At 45.9% G+C, this 16,671-nt stretch overlaps 1 protein-coding gene across 1 annotated transcript in view; it reads right to left on the bottom strand.

Moving 5' to 3' along the window:
• LOC127008252 (pikachurin-like) overlaps window positions 1-14,495 on the bottom strand; it is an 83,252-nt gene extending 68,757 nt beyond the window's left edge. The window contains exon 1 of the mRNA XM_050880005.1: window positions 14,383-14,495. The gene's annotated coding sequence lies outside the window, so the exon portion shown is untranslated. The remainder of the gene's footprint in view (window positions 1-14,382) is intronic.
• Window positions 14,496-16,671: the final 2,176 nt, after the last annotated feature.

Consider the following 16,671-nt stretch of genomic DNA (forward strand, 5'->3'; position numbering starts at 1 on the left):
AGAGACTAGGTGCCCCAAGTGCAGGCGCAAAGGACACACGCGCCTACAGTGCCCACGTAACTTGGTCTGTAGTCACTGTCAGGGGCCCCATCACACGGCCCAAACCTGCCGCGTGAGAAGGGAAGAGGAGAGGCAGGAAGCTCTCTTAACAGCCGTAAGGCAAAGCAACCAGGAGACTCTGGCAGCTCTGCGAGGCGGCTGGCAACACCCTCAAGTGAATCAAAGCCCCCAGAACCCTCTCACCTTCCACTCCCATTCACTACTTCCACTCAAGCCTTCCTACCAGATACAGCCCCCCCTCAACTTCCTCCCCCACCACCCACCTCATCCCCGTCATCTATCCCAACCCCCATCCTACCCGTACCCACGCCCCAATCCTAGCCCCCGCCCCAACACCATCCTCTTCCCAGACAAACCCCCAGACCCAGCACGTGCCTCTTCAGCTGCAACAAAACAACTTTCCTCACTCCCCTGTGTTTCTAGGCCAGCAAAATGCCTACTACGAACAGTTCAGTGGCGCACAGGCAGCGTAATAGTGAAATAAGAATAGTATCTGCCAATTTAAGGGGATTCCATACTAACATTGGTGAGCTCACACATCAGTATGTGATAAAAAATAATGCCGATGTAGTATTTCTGAGTGAAACTTTTCTAAATGACACAGTGCCTGAAAACTATGCTAGAATTAAAGGTTACTCTAAGTGGTACAGAAAAGATCGATCATCACAAGGAGGCGGTGTTGCGTTGTGCCACAAGGAGTCACTGAGTGTACAACTTATAGAGTATGACATTCCTGAAAACTTAGAAATAATCTTGTTCAAAATAATAAACAATAATGGCGCGGGCATTTTGTGTTGTGGGTGCTACAGACCTCCGGCACAAGGTCCTGCTGTTCAACTTTTTAAATAACATTGATAATATTATGACTGTAAATAAGTGTGACAACATTATTATAGTAGGGGACCTAAATCAGCGCACAGCACAAAGGGAGTTCGACAACTTACTAGCAGTGTACGACTTGGACAACTATGTTAACTTCCCCACACACAACTCAGGATCCTCGCTTGATCCTGTCGTCACTGACCTCCCTCCAAACACTGTGCAATGCCACCCGCTGGGCTATGTGGGTACCTCAGATCATGTGGCCGTTCTCGCCAAGGTGGCATTCAAGCGTCACCGGGAGGAGAGCACCACAAGAACTCTGTGGCGCTGGGGGGCAACTGACTGGGGGAGGCTGCGCACAGCCCTGCAACAGCTGGACTGGGACGCGGTTCTGAGTGGCAGCGTGGAGCAGCAGGTGCACCAGTTCACTGAAGCTGTCCTCAAGGAGCAACACCGGTGGGTGCCACACCGCGAGCACAGATCCAAGCCGTCCGACCAGCCGTGGTTCGGGCCGAGGTGTCGTGCAGCATCAGACACCAAACACCGCGCTTGGCTAACGTATAAGCGTAACCCAACTGCCTTCAACAAGAGGAGGCACAGGGAGGCAACAGCCCGAATGCAAGACGCCCAGGCCTGGGCTAAGGACCATTGGGTGACTGCCACAAAAAAAAAATGGAGGCCAGGTAGGGAGCAAGCAGTACTGGCACCTGGTTAAGAAACATCAAGGTGAGGTGCAAGAGGGCACAGTTCCGACCTTGAGAAGAGAGGATGGCACCATGGCACTGAACAATAAAGAAAAGTAGAGTTGTTTGCCAAGACTTTTGCTGCCAAAATGACCGTCCTCACCCAAAAAAAAGAGCCACCGACTCTCCTTCAGTTACAAAAGAAAAGTTGACAAGCCTCTCAACAACGGAGGTGGAGGTGTATCTGGCACTGAAGGCCTTAGACGCAGATAAGGCTGTTGGCCCGGACAATATCAGCCCCCGCCTCCTGCGTCAGTGTGCCAAGGAACTCGCTCTTCCCTCTCCAAGATGTTCAACCAATGCCTTCATACCTCCACCTGGCCGCAGAAGTGGAAGACTAGCCATGTTGTTCCTGTGCACAAGAAGAACGACCGAACGGACGTGAGGAACTAGGCCGGTGTCCCTCCTATCAGCAGTGGCAAAAGTGTTGGAGGGAATAGTGGCTGAGCGGATCACTAGACACCTGGATAGGCACTATCTGTTGAGTGCCAGGCAGTTCGGCTTCAGGAAAAACCGGTCAGCAGCCGATCTCCACCTACTACTATCCAACGAATGGAGTTCACAGCTGGACCAAGGAAGAGCCACTGCTGCTCTGGCACTAGACATTGAGGGCGCATTTGACCGAGTGTGGCACACCGCCCTATTCGAAAAAAATGAGAGCAGCCAGATTGGAGGAAAGCTTCTGTGCCTGATGGAAAATTACTTAGAGGAACGCCACCTTCAAGTGGTCCTGAATGGGCACAAGTCCTCCCACAACGGATCCACGCCGGCGTGCCACAAGGCAGCGTCATCGGGCCACTTCTATGGAACATATACATAAATGACCTCCTCCATCTTGTTCCTAGTGCCAAAGCGTTCGCCGATGACATCACTTTGACTCACAAAATAGAGCCAGGAGGAGAGGCCCAGGCAGCACGCCAACTAAGAGCCACACTCCGGCGAATTGCAGATTGGAGGAGTAAGTGGCAAGTTAAGTGTGCCCCAGCACAAACTCAGCTGCTGGTAGTGTCCAGGACACCTGTGGATCTCCAGCTTGAATTTGAGGGACTCAAGCTGACGCCACGTGAGGAAGTGGAGGTGCTGGGCCTCACATATGACTCCAGGCTGACCTTCCGCACGCACATCCAGCAGCTGGCAAGGGCAGCCTCACGGAAGCTGACGTCCCTACGCAGAATCTCCTGGCTGATGGACAGTCGAGGGCGCGAGGTCTTATACAAGGCACAAATCCGATCCTCCCTTGAGTATTCGTGCCTAACGATTGGTCGAGCTGCCAGTACCCATCTCGCGCTCCTCGACAAGATCCAGGAGAGGGCGTGGAGGATCATCACGGATCGACCGCCGGAGCACCTACCGACCCTGCAGACCCTCCAACACCGGCGAGACGTGGCCGGCCTCACCACTCTGTACAAAATACATCATGAGGAGTGGAGCACCTGAGGACGCTGCGCCAGCCGGAGCGAGGTGACAGCCAACACCCGGTCAGCGGAGGCGGCTCCCACGGCTCTGGTGGTACAGCGTTGCTGGACGACTCACTACCAGAGGCAGTTTATAAACACTTACGTGCATATATGGAACCGTCTCCTTGCGTCCGGTCAGCTGCCTCAGCAGTTCACACACCGGCAACAATATAAACTGTTTGTGAACCAGTGGCTGAACAATTTGTGAACAGGTTAGGCTTTAAGATAGGGGATACCAACTATGTTCCCTTTAGCCTACAAACTAGTGCCGCCATATAATGTAATGTTATAGGTACTAGGCCCTGATGTAACCAAGTGTCTGTGTAAATAAAAAAAGAAAGAGAGAGAGAGAGAGAGAGAGAGAGAGAGAGAGAGAGAGAGAGAGAGAGAGAGAGAGAGAGAGAGAAAGGAGGGGGGGGGGGGGACAAATGAAGAAGGAGGAAGAGTGCAGGGGGAGAATGAAGAGAAGGCTGAGGAAGAGGAAGAGGAGGAGGCAGAAGAGGAAGAGGAGGAGGAGGAAGAGGAGGAGGAGAATTGAGCATCTGTGATCGATTACTGGTCGAAGGAAGTCTGTACCCAACCTTTTGTTAGGAGGAAGAGGAGGAGGAGGAGGAGGAAGAGGAGGCGGAGGAAGAGGAGGCGGAGGAAGAGGAGGACGGAGGCGTAGGCGAAAGCGAAAAGAGAATGTAAAATAAATAAATAATAAGAGGAGGAGGAGGAGGAGGAAGGCGATTTAGAGGAGAGGTAAATAAAGATAGGAGCCGGAATTTAGGAGAGAGAGAAGAGGGGCAAGAGGAGGAGGAAGAGGAGGAGGGGGAGGAGGAGGAAGAAAAATGAAAAGTGGAAGGGGAGAGGAAATGAAGAACCCATACGTCTGTGATGCAGGAGGAGGAGGAGGAGGAGGAGGAGGAGGAGGACAACGAAGTAGAAGAAGAAGAAGAAGAAGAAGAAGATGATGATGATGATGAAGAATTAGAAGAAATAAAATAAAAAGAAAGAAGAAAAAGGAGAAAAAATAGAAAAGAAAAAGATAGGAGAAGAATATGAAAGGAGGAAACATTGAAACACAGAAGAGCAGGCCACAGGAAGGCTCTAAAACTAGCCTGTCTTCTTTAGTGATTCAATAAGTGCGTCAGAGAGAGTTCAGTGACCTTTGGAACGGACTAACGCCTTTACTGAACGGATGCAACACAGAGCTAATCTATCATCACAAATCTGCCTTCTTTCGTACATTGCATCACTCCGGCAGTCAGTTCAGTAACCCTAAGTACAGATTTATCAAAGCCCTGAGTGTACCCGGATTTTATGATTTTTTGGGGGATGAGATCACTTCAGTGTTTTGGCTTTTTGATCACTTTAGAGTTGAGGTAGAGAGATTAAATTTTTACAGTGGATAGGTTTGTCTTTTCTCTAACTGTCTGTGCCATCCGCTCCTCTCTATCTCTGCCGGGTGTCGAGCTGTGGGCCAAAGTATGAAGACATTTTGCCGGACTTTTTTTTATTTTTGGGGTGAGATCACTTCAGTTTTTTGGCTTTTTGACCACTTTAGAGTTGAGGTAGAGAGATGAAATTTTTACAGTGGATAGGTTTGTCTTTTCTCTAACTGTCTGTGCCATCCGCTCCTCTCTATCTCTGCCGGGTGTCGAACTGTGGGCCAAAGTATAGAGACATTTTGCCGGACTTTTTTATTTTTTGGGGTGAGATCACTTCAGTTTTTTGGCTTTTTGACCACCTTAGATTTGAGGTAGTGAGATGAAATTTTTACAGTAGATAGCTTAGTATTTTCTCTAACTGGCTGAGCCATCCGCTCCTCTCTATCTCTGCCGGGTGTCGAACTGTGGGCCAAAGTATAGAGACATTTTGCCGGACTTTTTATTTTTTGGGGTGAGATCACTTCAGTTTTTTGGCTTTTTGATCACTTTAGAGTTGAGTTAGAGAGATAAAATTTTTACAGTCGATAGCTTAGTCCTTTCTCTAACTGTCTGTGCCATCTGCTCCTCTCTATCTCTGCCGGGTGTCGAACTGTGGGCCAAAGTATGAAGACATTTTGCCGGACTTTTTGATTTTTTGGGGTGAGATGACTTCAGTTTTTTGCACGTACGCGCGGGGGGGCATTCACTTCCCTCCTGACGCAGCGAAGTAGAGCACAATGTGATTCTTATACTCTGGTAACGTGGCGGGCTGCGAGGAGAACGGGTTGATGGTTTATGTGGCGGCATGGGTGAGGTGGCGGAGGGAATGGCTCGGGATTTAAAGCAGTGATTCCTTTCTGCACTAACTAACTACTTCTGCAGGAGAGTTAATGTTCCCTTTGCGTGATTTTTGTGTGAAAGGAGTTATGTTTAAAGGGACCTGTGTTTAAAGGGACCTGTGTTTAAGGGGACCTGTTTTAAGGGACCTGTGTTTTAAGGGACCTGTGTTTAGAGGGACCTGTGTTTAGAGGGACCTGTGTTTAGAGGGACCTGTGTTTAAAGGGACCTGTGTTTTAAGGGACCTGTGTTTAAAGGGACCTGTGTTTAGAGGGACCTGTGTTTAAAGGGACCTGTGTTTAAAGGGACCTGTGTTTAGAGGGACCTGTGTTTAAAGGGACCTGTGTTTAGAGGGACCTGTGTTTAAAGGGACCTGTGTTTAAAGGGACCTGTGTTTAAAGGGACCTGTGTTTAAAGGGACCTGTGTTTAAAGGGACCTGTGTTTAAAGGGACCTGTGTTTAAAGGGACCTGTGTTTAAAGGGACCTGTGTTTAGAGGGACCTGTGTTTAAAGGGACCTGTGTTTAAAGGGAGTTGTTTAAGGTCCACTATTTGATCTCCTCTTGGAAATCAGTGTCTTGTTAGCCACTTTCCAGTCTTCTTGTTTAGTTGTTTAGGCAGTTTGTTTTGTTTGTTGGCTCGTATAGCTTGTTTAGTCTTAATGTCCGATCAAATGTTCTTGTAAGTGGTTGAAGTATGTCCTGCTCAGATTCTTGTAACAGCCTCAGAGATCGGTTGTCGGGTCCCGTTGACTTGTTCGCGTCGAGTTTGTCCGGATACTTTTACACATCTTGCTCGCATACTCTGGAGAGGAGGAGGAGGAGGAGGAGGAGGAGGAGGAGGAGAGGAGAGGAAAGAAAAAGCGATTAAGAAAGAAAAGTAAGGTAAGTGGGAGAAGTTGGAGAAAGCAAAGAAAAGGTAAAGAAAAAGGAGGATTTACAAGAATGAGAAGGAACGAAAATTGGGAAGGATTTACATAGATTTACATAGAAAATCAGACCACACAGACCCCATGGTCCAGACTTGGTGGTCTGTCCTTAAACCTAAGTGATTTTACATTAATCAGAAGACTCCAAAACGTTGCATTTCTACTCTAGTTGATATTAAGTTGAAGGAAGTGACGGTCGAGCTTATTTTTGAAGGAGTCAATCGTGTTACACTGGACCACTGATGATGGGAGCTTATTCCATTCTCGCACTACAACGTTGGTGAAGAAAAATTTGGTGCAGTCTGAATTTACTTGTCTACATCTGAGTTTTACGCCATTGTTCCTCGTGCGCAAAGTGTCATCGATCATAAACAATGTTGATCTGTCTACATTCGTGAAACCATTAAGTATTTTAAAACATTCGATCAGTTTTCCTCGGAGGCGACGTTTCTCAAGAGAGAACATGTTAAGGGTAGAAAGCCTTTCTTCGTAGGATTTGTTGCGCAAGGAAGGGATAATTTTCGTTGCCCGACGCTGAACACCTTCTAATTTAGCAATATCCTTTGCATGGTGAGGAGACCAAAACTGTACCGCATATTCCAAGTGGGGTCTGACTAAACTGTTGTAGAGCGGGAGTATTACATCTTTATTCTTAAATAAAAAGTTTCTTTTAATGAACCCCAACATTCTGTTCGCTTTATTTGCTGCATCGATGCATTGCTGTGAGAATTTGAGGTTTGACGCGATTTGACCCCCAAGTCCTTGACGCATTGAACGCTTTTGAGTTTAACGCCGCGCATTTCGTAATCAAACTTTTTATTCCTCGTTCCAACTTGAAGGACCTGGCACTTGTCTACGTTAAAGGGCATCTCCCATCTATCCGACCAAGTTGAAATTTTGTGCAAATCCTCTTGGAGGCTTTGCCTGTCTTCGTCAGTGAGAACCGAGTTACCAATCTTTGTGTCGTCTGCAAATTTACTAATGCGGTTATTGAGTCCAACATCCACGTCGTTGATGTAAATAATGAAGAGCACTGGGCCAAGAACCGAGCCCTGAGGGACGCCACTAGTGACAGGCGCCCACTCTGAGTTAAATCCGTCAATCACTACTCTTTGTTGTCTGTTGCTCAACCAATTCGCGATCCATTGGTTTACCTGACCGTCAATACCTATTTGTTTTAATTTGTAAAGTAATTTATGATGCGGGACTTTATCAAACGCTTTCTGAAATCAAGATAGACTACGTCCAGTGATTTGGTTACGTCATAAACAGTGAAGAGGTCGTTATAAAGGTTAATAGATTTGATAGGCAGGATCTTTTGTTTCGAAGCCATGTTGTGAGTCCCCAATTAATGAGTGGCTTTCAAGGTAACTCACAATTTTGTCTCTAATTATGCCCTCAAGTAGCTTACCTACAACCGAAGTTAGACTAATGGGCCTGTAATTACCTGGTACTTTTTTGTCTCCTTTCTTAAAAATCGGTGTCACGTTAGCCTTTTTCCAATCTGAAGGGACAATGCCTTGTCGCAAGGACATATTGAATACGGTTGTGAGGGAGGAGAGTATTTCGCTCTTTGTTTCTTTCAGCAGAGTTGGATATACTTTATCAGGTCCAGGACTTTTATTTGTTTTAAGTGATTTGAGGGCTTTAAGGACTTCATCGGGTTTTATTTCAAAGTTAGACAATGCATGCTCGGGATTTACATTAGTACTGGTGTTGGTGGTGGTGTGAGGACTGTTATTATTAAACACCGAGGAAAAGTAATTATTTAATAGGTTTGCAACGTGTTGGCTGTCAGTCACTAGTGCACCGTCGCTGTTTATTAAAGGTCCAATTCCACTTCTGATCGCCTTTCTGTTGTTTATGTAACTGAAGAAGGATTTCGGATTATTTTTACAGTTGGCTGCAATATTTTCTTCATATCTACGCTTTGCCTGATGCACTAATCTTTTTACTCGTCGCCTTGCATCATTGTAAAGTCTAATGTTTTCGGGCGTGCTTTGGTCTTTCTTTAACCTGTAAGACAATTTTCTCTCCTTGACTGAGTGTTTAATTTCGCTATTAAACCAAGGTGGACTTTTATTAGTGTTAATTCGCTTCTCGCACAAGGGGACAAATGTGTCCTGCTGAGTGAGTAAGTGATTTTTAAAGTTTAGCCAGGCGTCCTCTGCATTGCCGTCATCTGATAGTTGCATATCTATTAGTTTTCGTCGGATTTCTACGAAGTTGGCTCTTTTGAAATTGGGCACCTTAACTTTATTTTCAGTCACCGATGTTTGAGCTCTAATGTCAACGCGCACTAGTTTATGATCGCAGGAACCGAGGTGTTCTCCTACCGTGACATTACTGACTAGGTTATCTTGGGAAGGAAGGAGGGAGAGAAGGAAGAAGAGGAGGGAATGAGACCAGGGGGAAGAGGAGGAGAATGAGACCAAGGGGAGGAGTTGCAGGTGGAGGAGGAGGAGGAGGAGGAGGAAGAGGAGGAGGACGAGGAGGAGGAAGATTAGAACAAAGCAAGAAAAATAAATAAGTATAAATGAAAAAAAAGTGAAGAACAAGAACAAAAACACGAAAACGAAAAATATAAGAGAAAAAAACAAGAATTAGAAGACAAAAAAAGTAGGAAGTAAAAAGAAAAAAGAGAAACAAGAAAATAGAAAAAAGAGGAAAAAGAAGGAAAGAAAAGAGAAAGATAAAACAAACAAGAAAGCAAGAAAACAACCAAAAAAATAACTACCAGAAAAATATCATTAAAAGAAAGAAAAAAAAGAAAATCTGAAGAAAGAAAAAAAAGAGCAAGAAAAATACGAAATCTTAACATTGCACTAAGAAGCAAAATCACGGTGAGAGAGAGAGAGAGAGAGAGAGAGAGAGAGAGAGAGAGAGAGAGAGAGAGAGAGAGAGAGAGAGAGAGAGAGAGAGAGAGAGAGAGAGAGAGAGAGAGAGAGAGAGAGAGAGAGAGAGAGAGAGAGAGAGAGAGAGAGAGAGAGACTAAAGGGAATAGTGTGATGGCAATGGGGAGGAGGAGAGAGAGAGAGAGAGAGAGAGAGAGAGAGAGAGAGAGAGAGAGAGAGACTTTTGGCTGTTGATTGATAAAGCGAACTGTGACAAAATTGCTCGATCGAATATTGAGCGAGCATTCTCTCTCTCTCTCTCTCTCTCTCTCTCTCTCACCCGAAGCGAGAAAAAAAGAGTAAGTGGAAGACGAGAGTGGAGGAATGGATTTACTAGTGACTCCTCCTCCTCCTCCTCCTCCTCCTCCTCCTCCTCCTCCTCCTCTTCCTCTTGCTTCTTCTTCCTTCCTCTCCTCTTTCGTCCTCCTTCTCACACCTCCTCGTTTTAATTTTGGATGTCCTTCTCCTATTTCTCCTCCTCCTCCTCCTTGTCCTCTTCCTCCTCCTCCTCCTCCTCTTCTTTCTCCTCTCACACGTCTTCGTTCTAATTTCTCACTTCTCTTGCTTCTCCTTTTTCTTCATCCTTGCCGTCGTTCTCTTTCAAAATAAATCATCCCCTCCTCCTCCTCCTCCTCCTCCTCCTCCTCTTCTTCCTCTTTCTAATCTTCGCTGGCTTTTCCTTTTTCCTCCTTTTCCTGTTTCTCCTCTTTCTCTTTCTCTCCATTTACGCTTCTGGCTTTTCATCTGACTTGCTTATGCGGTCTTTCTCCTCCTCTTGTTTCCTCTCCTCTTCCTCTTCCTCCTCTTCTTCTTCCTTCTCTTCCTTCTGCTAATCTTCGCTGGCTTTTCTTTTTTTTTCTCTTTTTCCTGTTTTCTCCTCTTTCTTTTCCTCTTATTTTTCATCTGACTTGCTTATGCGGTCTTTCTCCTCCTCTTGTTTCCTCTCCTCTTCCTCTTCCTCCTCCTCCTCCTCCTCCTCCTCCTCTTTCTTCTCATATTCATAAACTTTATCCCACTTTCCTTTTCTTCCTTCTTCCCTCTTCCCCTTTTCTTCTTTTCCTCCTCATTTTATTTATTTTCCTCTTCCTCCTTCTTCTCCTTCTCTTTCTCCTCATATTCATAAACTTTGTCCCACTTTCCTTTTCTTCCTTCTTCCCTCCTCCCTTTTCTCATTTTCCCCCTTATTCTTTTTCTTTTCCTCTTTCTCCTTCTTCTCCTCTTTCTCCTCATATTCATAAACTTCGTCCAACTCTCCTTCTCCTTCTTCTTCACCTCCTCCTTCGTTTTCTTTTTCTGCTCCTCCTTCTCCCCTCTTCCTTTCTTCTCTTCTCTTTCTTCTGGCCGCCCTGTCTCCTCTTTCCTTCCTGCCTGCGTGGAGGGAAGAGGCGAAAAGGAAGAGGAGGAGGAGGAGGAGGAGGAGGTGGAGGAGGAGGTGTCTTTCGTCTTCCTGTAAGCTCTTTTTCCCTCCTCTCTGTGTGTGTTACAGGCCAAGGTAAGTACTTCAAGGGGCACTCAAGTAATAGAGGCTAAGACACTAAGCCAGGTATTCGCCGACGCTTCCGCTCTCTCACGTCAACAATTTCCAAAGACCCAAAAAAGGAGATTAATCGGGTCCTCATAAGTGTTTGTCCGCGTTGATGGTACAGAGGAAGGGTCAAACTAGCACCAGGGCCATATAAGTACCTCTGGAAAAGCCTCGAACTCCTGTGAAAGTCTTGTTGAATGTGTGGTTGGGAGTCGAAATGTTTAAGAAAATGACCGAAGAAAGGACCAGAGGAAGGGTCAAACTAACACCAGGGTCATAAACGTACCCCTGGAAAAGCCTGGAACTCCTGTGAAAGTCTTGTCGAATGTGTGGTTGGGAGTCGAAGTATTTAAGTATATGACCATTAGTATTCCTAAGACCCAAAAGGAGATTAATCGGGTTCATGGTACAGAGGAAGGGTCAAACTAACACCAGGGTCATAAACGTACCCCTGGAAAAGCCTGGAACTCCTGTGAAAGTCTTGTCGAATGTGTGGTTGGGAGTCGAAGTATTTAAGTATATGACCATTAGTATTCCAAAGACCCAAAAGGAGATTAATCGGGTTGATGGTACAGAGGAAGGGTCAAACTAGCACCAGGGTCATATATGTACCCCTGGAAAAGCCTGGAACTCCTGTGAAAGTCTTGTTAAATGTGTGGTTGGGAGTTGAAATGTTTAAGAATATAACCATTTGTATTCCTAAGGCCCAAAAGGAGATTAATCGGGTTCATGGTACAGAGGAAGGGTCAAACTAGCACCAGGGTCATATATGTACCCCTGGAAAAGCCTGGAACTCGTATGACAGTCTTGTCGAATGTGTGGTTGGGAGTCGATATGTTTAAAAATGTAACCATTAGTATTCCAAAGGCCAAAAAAGAGATTAATCGGGTTCTCATAAGTGTCTGTTCGCGTTGATGGTACAGAAGAAGGGTCAAACTAGCACCAGGGTCATATATGTACCCCTGGAAAAGCCTGGAACTCCTGTGAACGTCTTGTCGAATGTGTGTGTGTGTGTGTGTGTGTGTGTGTGTGTGTGTGTGTGTGTGTGTGTGTGTGTGTGTGTGTGTGTGTGTGTGTGTGTGGAAATGTTTAAAAATGTGACCCTTAGTAAACCCCATATTCGTTTTTTTTTTTTTTTCCTCCTCCTTTTCTCCTTCTTTTTCCTGTTTTCTCGTCTCTTTCAATATTTCCTTTTCTTTCTTGTTCCTCATTTTCTCCTCTTTTACCCTGTTTTCTCGTCTCCTTTCAATATTTCCCTTTTCTTTCTCTTTTTCCACCTCCTTTTCTCCTCTTTTACCCTGTTTTCTCGTCTCCTTTCAATATTTCCCTTTTCTTTCTCTTTTTCCACCTCCTTTTCTCCTCTTTTTTTTCCTGTTTTCTCGTCTCCTTTCAATATTTCCCTTTTCTTTCTCTTTTCCTCCTCCTTTTCTCCTCTTTTACCCTGTTTTCTCGTCTCCTTTCAATATTTCCCTTTTCTTTCTCTTTTTCCACCTCCTTTTCTCCTCTTTTTTCCTGTTTTCTCGTCTCCTTTCAATATTTCCCTTTTCTTTCTCTTTTCCTCCTCCTTTTTTCCTCTTTTTCCCTGTTTTCTCGTCTCCTTTCAATACTTCCCTTTTCTTTCTCTTTTCCTCCTCCTTTTTTCCTCTTTTTTCCTGTTTTCTCGTCTCCTTTCAATATTTCCCTTTTCTTTCTCTTTTTCCACCTCCTTTCTCCTCTTTTTTCCTGTTTTCTCGTCTCCTTTCAATATTTCCCTTTTCTTTCTCTTTTCCTCCTCCTTTTTTCCTCTTTTTCCCTGTTTTCTCGTCTCCTTTCATTACTTCCCTTTTCTTTCTCTTTTCCTCCTCCTTTTTTCCTCTTTTTTCCTGTTTTCTCCTCTCCTTTCAATACTTCCCTTTTCTTTCTCTTTTCCTCCTCCTTTTTTCCTCTTTTTCCCTGTTTTCTCGTCTCCTTTCATTACTTCCCTTTTCTTTCTCTTTTCCTCCTCCTTTTTTCCTCTTTTTCCCTGTTTTCTCGTCTCCTTTCAATATTTCTCTTTTCTTTCTCTTTTTCCTCTTTTTCCCTGTTTTCTCGTCTCCTTTCATTATTTCCCTTTTCTTTCTCTTTTCCTCCTCCTTTTTTCCTCTTTCTTCCTGTTTTCTCCTTTCAATACTTCCCTTTCTTTTCCTCCTCCTTTTTTCCTCTTTTTCCCTGTTTTCTCGTCTCCTTTCATTATTTCCCTTTTCTTTCTCTTTCTCTTCTTTCTTCTTGTTTTCTCCTCTCCTTTCAATATTTCCCTTTTCTTTCTCTTTTTCCTCTTTTTCCCTGTTTTCTCGTCTCCTTTCAATATTTCCCTTTTCTTTCTCTTTTTCCTCGTTTTCCCTGTTTTCTCGTCTCCTTTCAATACTTCCCTTTTCTTTCTCGTTTCCTTCTCAATTTTCCTTTTCTTTCTCTTTTTCCTCTTTTTCCCTGTTTTCTCGTCTCCTTTCAATATTTCCCTTTTCTTTCTCTTTTTCCTCGTTTTCCCTGTTTTCTCGTCTCCTTTCATTAATTCCCTTTTCTTTCTCTTTTCCTCCTCCTTTTTTCCTCTTTTTCCCTGTTTTCTCCTCTCCTTTCACTACTTCTTCCTCCTCCTCCTCCTCCTCCTCCTCATCTTCCTCCTCTCCCTCTCTTTCCTCCTCCCATTTATGCCATCGCTACTAGGAAATACGAGCGTACACTCCACACACACACACACACACACACACACACACGTACACACACACACGTACACACACACCTGTAAATCACGCACATGGGCCGTGAAACACCTGTCCCCTTCTCTTCTTCTCTCTCTCTCTCTTCTCTTCTTCTCTTCTTCTTCTTTCTTTCTCTCTCTCTCTCTCTCTCTCTCTCTCTCACACACCCCACTCACTCCTTTTTTGGCATTTGTTCAACCTTTTGCAACTTTCACTTTATTTTTTCCTGCTAGTTATTTTTTTTCTTCTTTTTCCTTTTGTTATTACCATTTTCCTTTCTTTATCATTGTGTTTTCTTCTCTTTTTCTTTTTTTCTTGTCCTCCACCTCTCGCTTGGCCACAACAAATTTCTCTGTCTCTCTTTCTATACTTCTCTCTTTATCTTCTCTATCCTTTACCCCCCACCCCCTCTCAATCCACACACACACACACATACACACCCCTCACATACCCACACACCAACACCCTCCACCCCATCCACACACCTATACACAACTCCCCCACACAGGTACAAACACAGGTATAGGTTCATCACTCATCCAGCAATACCCAAACACACACACAGGTACACACACATACACACCAACACCTTCACACAGTCCCCCGTCACATACCCACACACTAAGGCCCTACACCCCAAACACACACCTATATACAGCTCCCCCACACAGGTACAAACACAGGTAAGTTCATCATACATCCAGCAATACCCAAACACACACAGGTACACCCCCTCCCCCCCCAACAAACACACATACACACACACACACCTATACACACTCCCCCACACAGGTAACAGGTATAGGTTCACATATCCAGCAATACCCAAACACACACACAGGTACACCGCCCCCCCCAACAAACACACACACATATACACTCTCTCACCCTCTACATCCACCACACTCGTTCCCTCTAACCCCTCCCGTCTCTACCCCACCGCTATATAGCCCCCCCCCTCCCGTTCCCCACACAGCGGTCTGGTACTTACGCGTGCAACTGTATCCGTCTGCCTCCAGCGTGTATCCCTGTCGGCAGGTACACTCGAAGGTCCCGTCGTGAAGGTTGTAACACAGCTGGTCGCAAAGCTTGATGTTCTCACACAGCCCTGCGAAAGAGAGGACGAGAAAGGCGGGTTAGTCTTGTTGTGGGTAGAAGGAGAGGGGAGGGACTTAGAATAGAGAAGAGTGGGGAAGAAGGTTTTTTTTCGGGAAGACGGGAGGGAAGGGAGTTGGTTAGAATGGAGAAGTTAGGAAGAGGTGTAAGGGAGAAGGTGGGGAGGAGAAAGGAGGGTTAGACTTATTATGGGGAGGAAAAGAGGGGAGGAGAGGGACTTAGAATGGAGAGGAGTGGGGAAGCAGGGTTTTTTTTTTTTTTCCAGGAAGAGGAAGGAAAGGGCAGTTGGTTAGCCTGGAGAATTTAGGGAAAGGGAGGCTTGGGATGGAGAAGAGTGGGGAGGAGAAAGGAGGGTTAGTCTTGTTGTGGGGAGGAGGGGAGGAGAGGGACTTAGAATGGAGAAGAGTGGGGAACCAGGGTTTACCGTGGAAGAAGGAAGGAAAGGGGAGTTGGTTAGTCTGGAGAAGTTAGGAAGAGGAGTAAGGGAGAAGGTGGGGAGGAGAGGAAGAGGGGAGTTAGCATGGGGAAAAGTAGGAAGGAGGGAAGATTAGTGTTGAGAAGAGTGGGGAAAGAGAGGTGGGGAGTTGGCATGGGGAAAGAGGGAAAAAATGGGGAGAATAGGGAGGTTAGAGTGTAAAAGGAAGAGGAGGAGGGGAGAGAGTTAACCTTGAGAAGAGGGGAGAAGGAGGAGGAGGAGGAGGAGGGGAGAAGGAGCGGTTAACTGTAAACGAAAGAAGGAAGAGAAGAAGAAGAGGGGAAGTTAGTCTGAAGAAGTGGTGAGGAGGAGGAGGAGGAGGGGAGTTAGTGAGGGTGAAGAGGGGAGGAGAGGGGAGAGGAGAGGAACTTAGAATGGAGAAGAGTGGAGAGGAGATAGTTTTTTTAGTCTGGAGAAGAGAGGGGAGAAGAGAGGGGCTGGAGGAGACGGGGTAGCATGGAAGAGAGAGGAGGAGAGAGGAGACGGAGGAAGTAGAGAGGTTAGCATAAAGAAGAGAGGAGGAGGAGGAGAGAGGGAATGGAGGATAGGGGTTTAAAGTCTACAGAAGAGGGGAGAAGAGAAAGAGGGATGGAGGAGGGGTGTTAGAGTATTGAAGAGGGGAAGAGGGAATGGGATGGAGGAGAGGGGAAGAAAGATGGGAAGGAGTGAGCTTAAAATGTAGAAGAGGGGAAGGAAGGGGAGATGAAGAGGAGTAGAAGGGGTGAAGGAGAAGGACAAGGGAAGATGAAGGGGGAAGAGGAAGATATGAAGATGGGGTGATGATGTTTGGTTAAAAGATGAAGGGAAGATATATGAAGGAGAGAAGGGATGTGAAGATGGATGCTTGGTGGGAAGATAAAGGGAGGAGAGGGAAGAGGCAGAAGGGAAAAAAAACAAGAGGAAGAAGAGGGGGAGAAGAGGGAGAGAAGAAAGGAGAGGTGTTGTGAATGTAGGAAGGGAGAGAGAGAAGGAGGAAGAGAGAGAGGGAGGGATGGAGAGGAGTGGAGGGAGGGAAAAATCGTAGAGCTTGTGGAAGAGAGAGAGAGAGAGAGAGAGAGAGAGAGAGAGAGAGAGAGAGAGAGAGAGAGAGAGAGAGAGAGAGAGAGAGAGAGAGAGAGAGAGAGAGAGAGAGAGAGAGAGAGAGAGAGAGAGAGAGAGAGAGAGAAGAGGACACAGGGATTAGTTGTGGCCAAGCTGGTGGAGGAGGAGGAGGAGGAGGAGGAGGAGGAGGAGGAAAGAAAAAGCGATTACGAAAGAAAAGGAAGGAAGGAAAGAGGGAGAAGTTGGAGGAGGCAAAAAAAAAAAATAAAGAAAAAGAAGGATTTACAAGAATGAGAAGAGAGGAACGAAAATTGGGGAGGGAGGGAAGGAAGGAAGGAGGGAGGGAGGGAAGAAGGGAGGGAGAGAAGGAGGGATGGAATGAAGACTAGGGAGAGGGATGGAAGGAGAAGAAGAAGCAGAACAGACAAGAATGAAATAAGGAAGGAATGAAGGATAGGAAGAAGGAAGGAAGGAAGGAAGGAGGAGGAGGAGGAGGAGGAGGAGGAGGAGGAGGAGAAGGAAAGGAAGGAAGAAAGGCAGAGAGGCGATGAAAGAGGTGACATTTTTAAGAGAGAGAGAGAGAGAGAGAGAGAGAGAGAGAGAGAGAGAGAGAGAGAGAGAGAGAGAGAGAGAGAGAGAGAGAGAGAG

The sequence above is a fragment of the Eriocheir sinensis genome, chromosome 37 (genome assembly GCF_024679095.1).
Source record: "Eriocheir sinensis breed Jianghai 21 chromosome 37, ASM2467909v1, whole genome shotgun sequence".
Taxonomy (NCBI): domain Eukaryota; kingdom Metazoa; phylum Arthropoda; class Malacostraca; order Decapoda; family Varunidae; genus Eriocheir; species Eriocheir sinensis.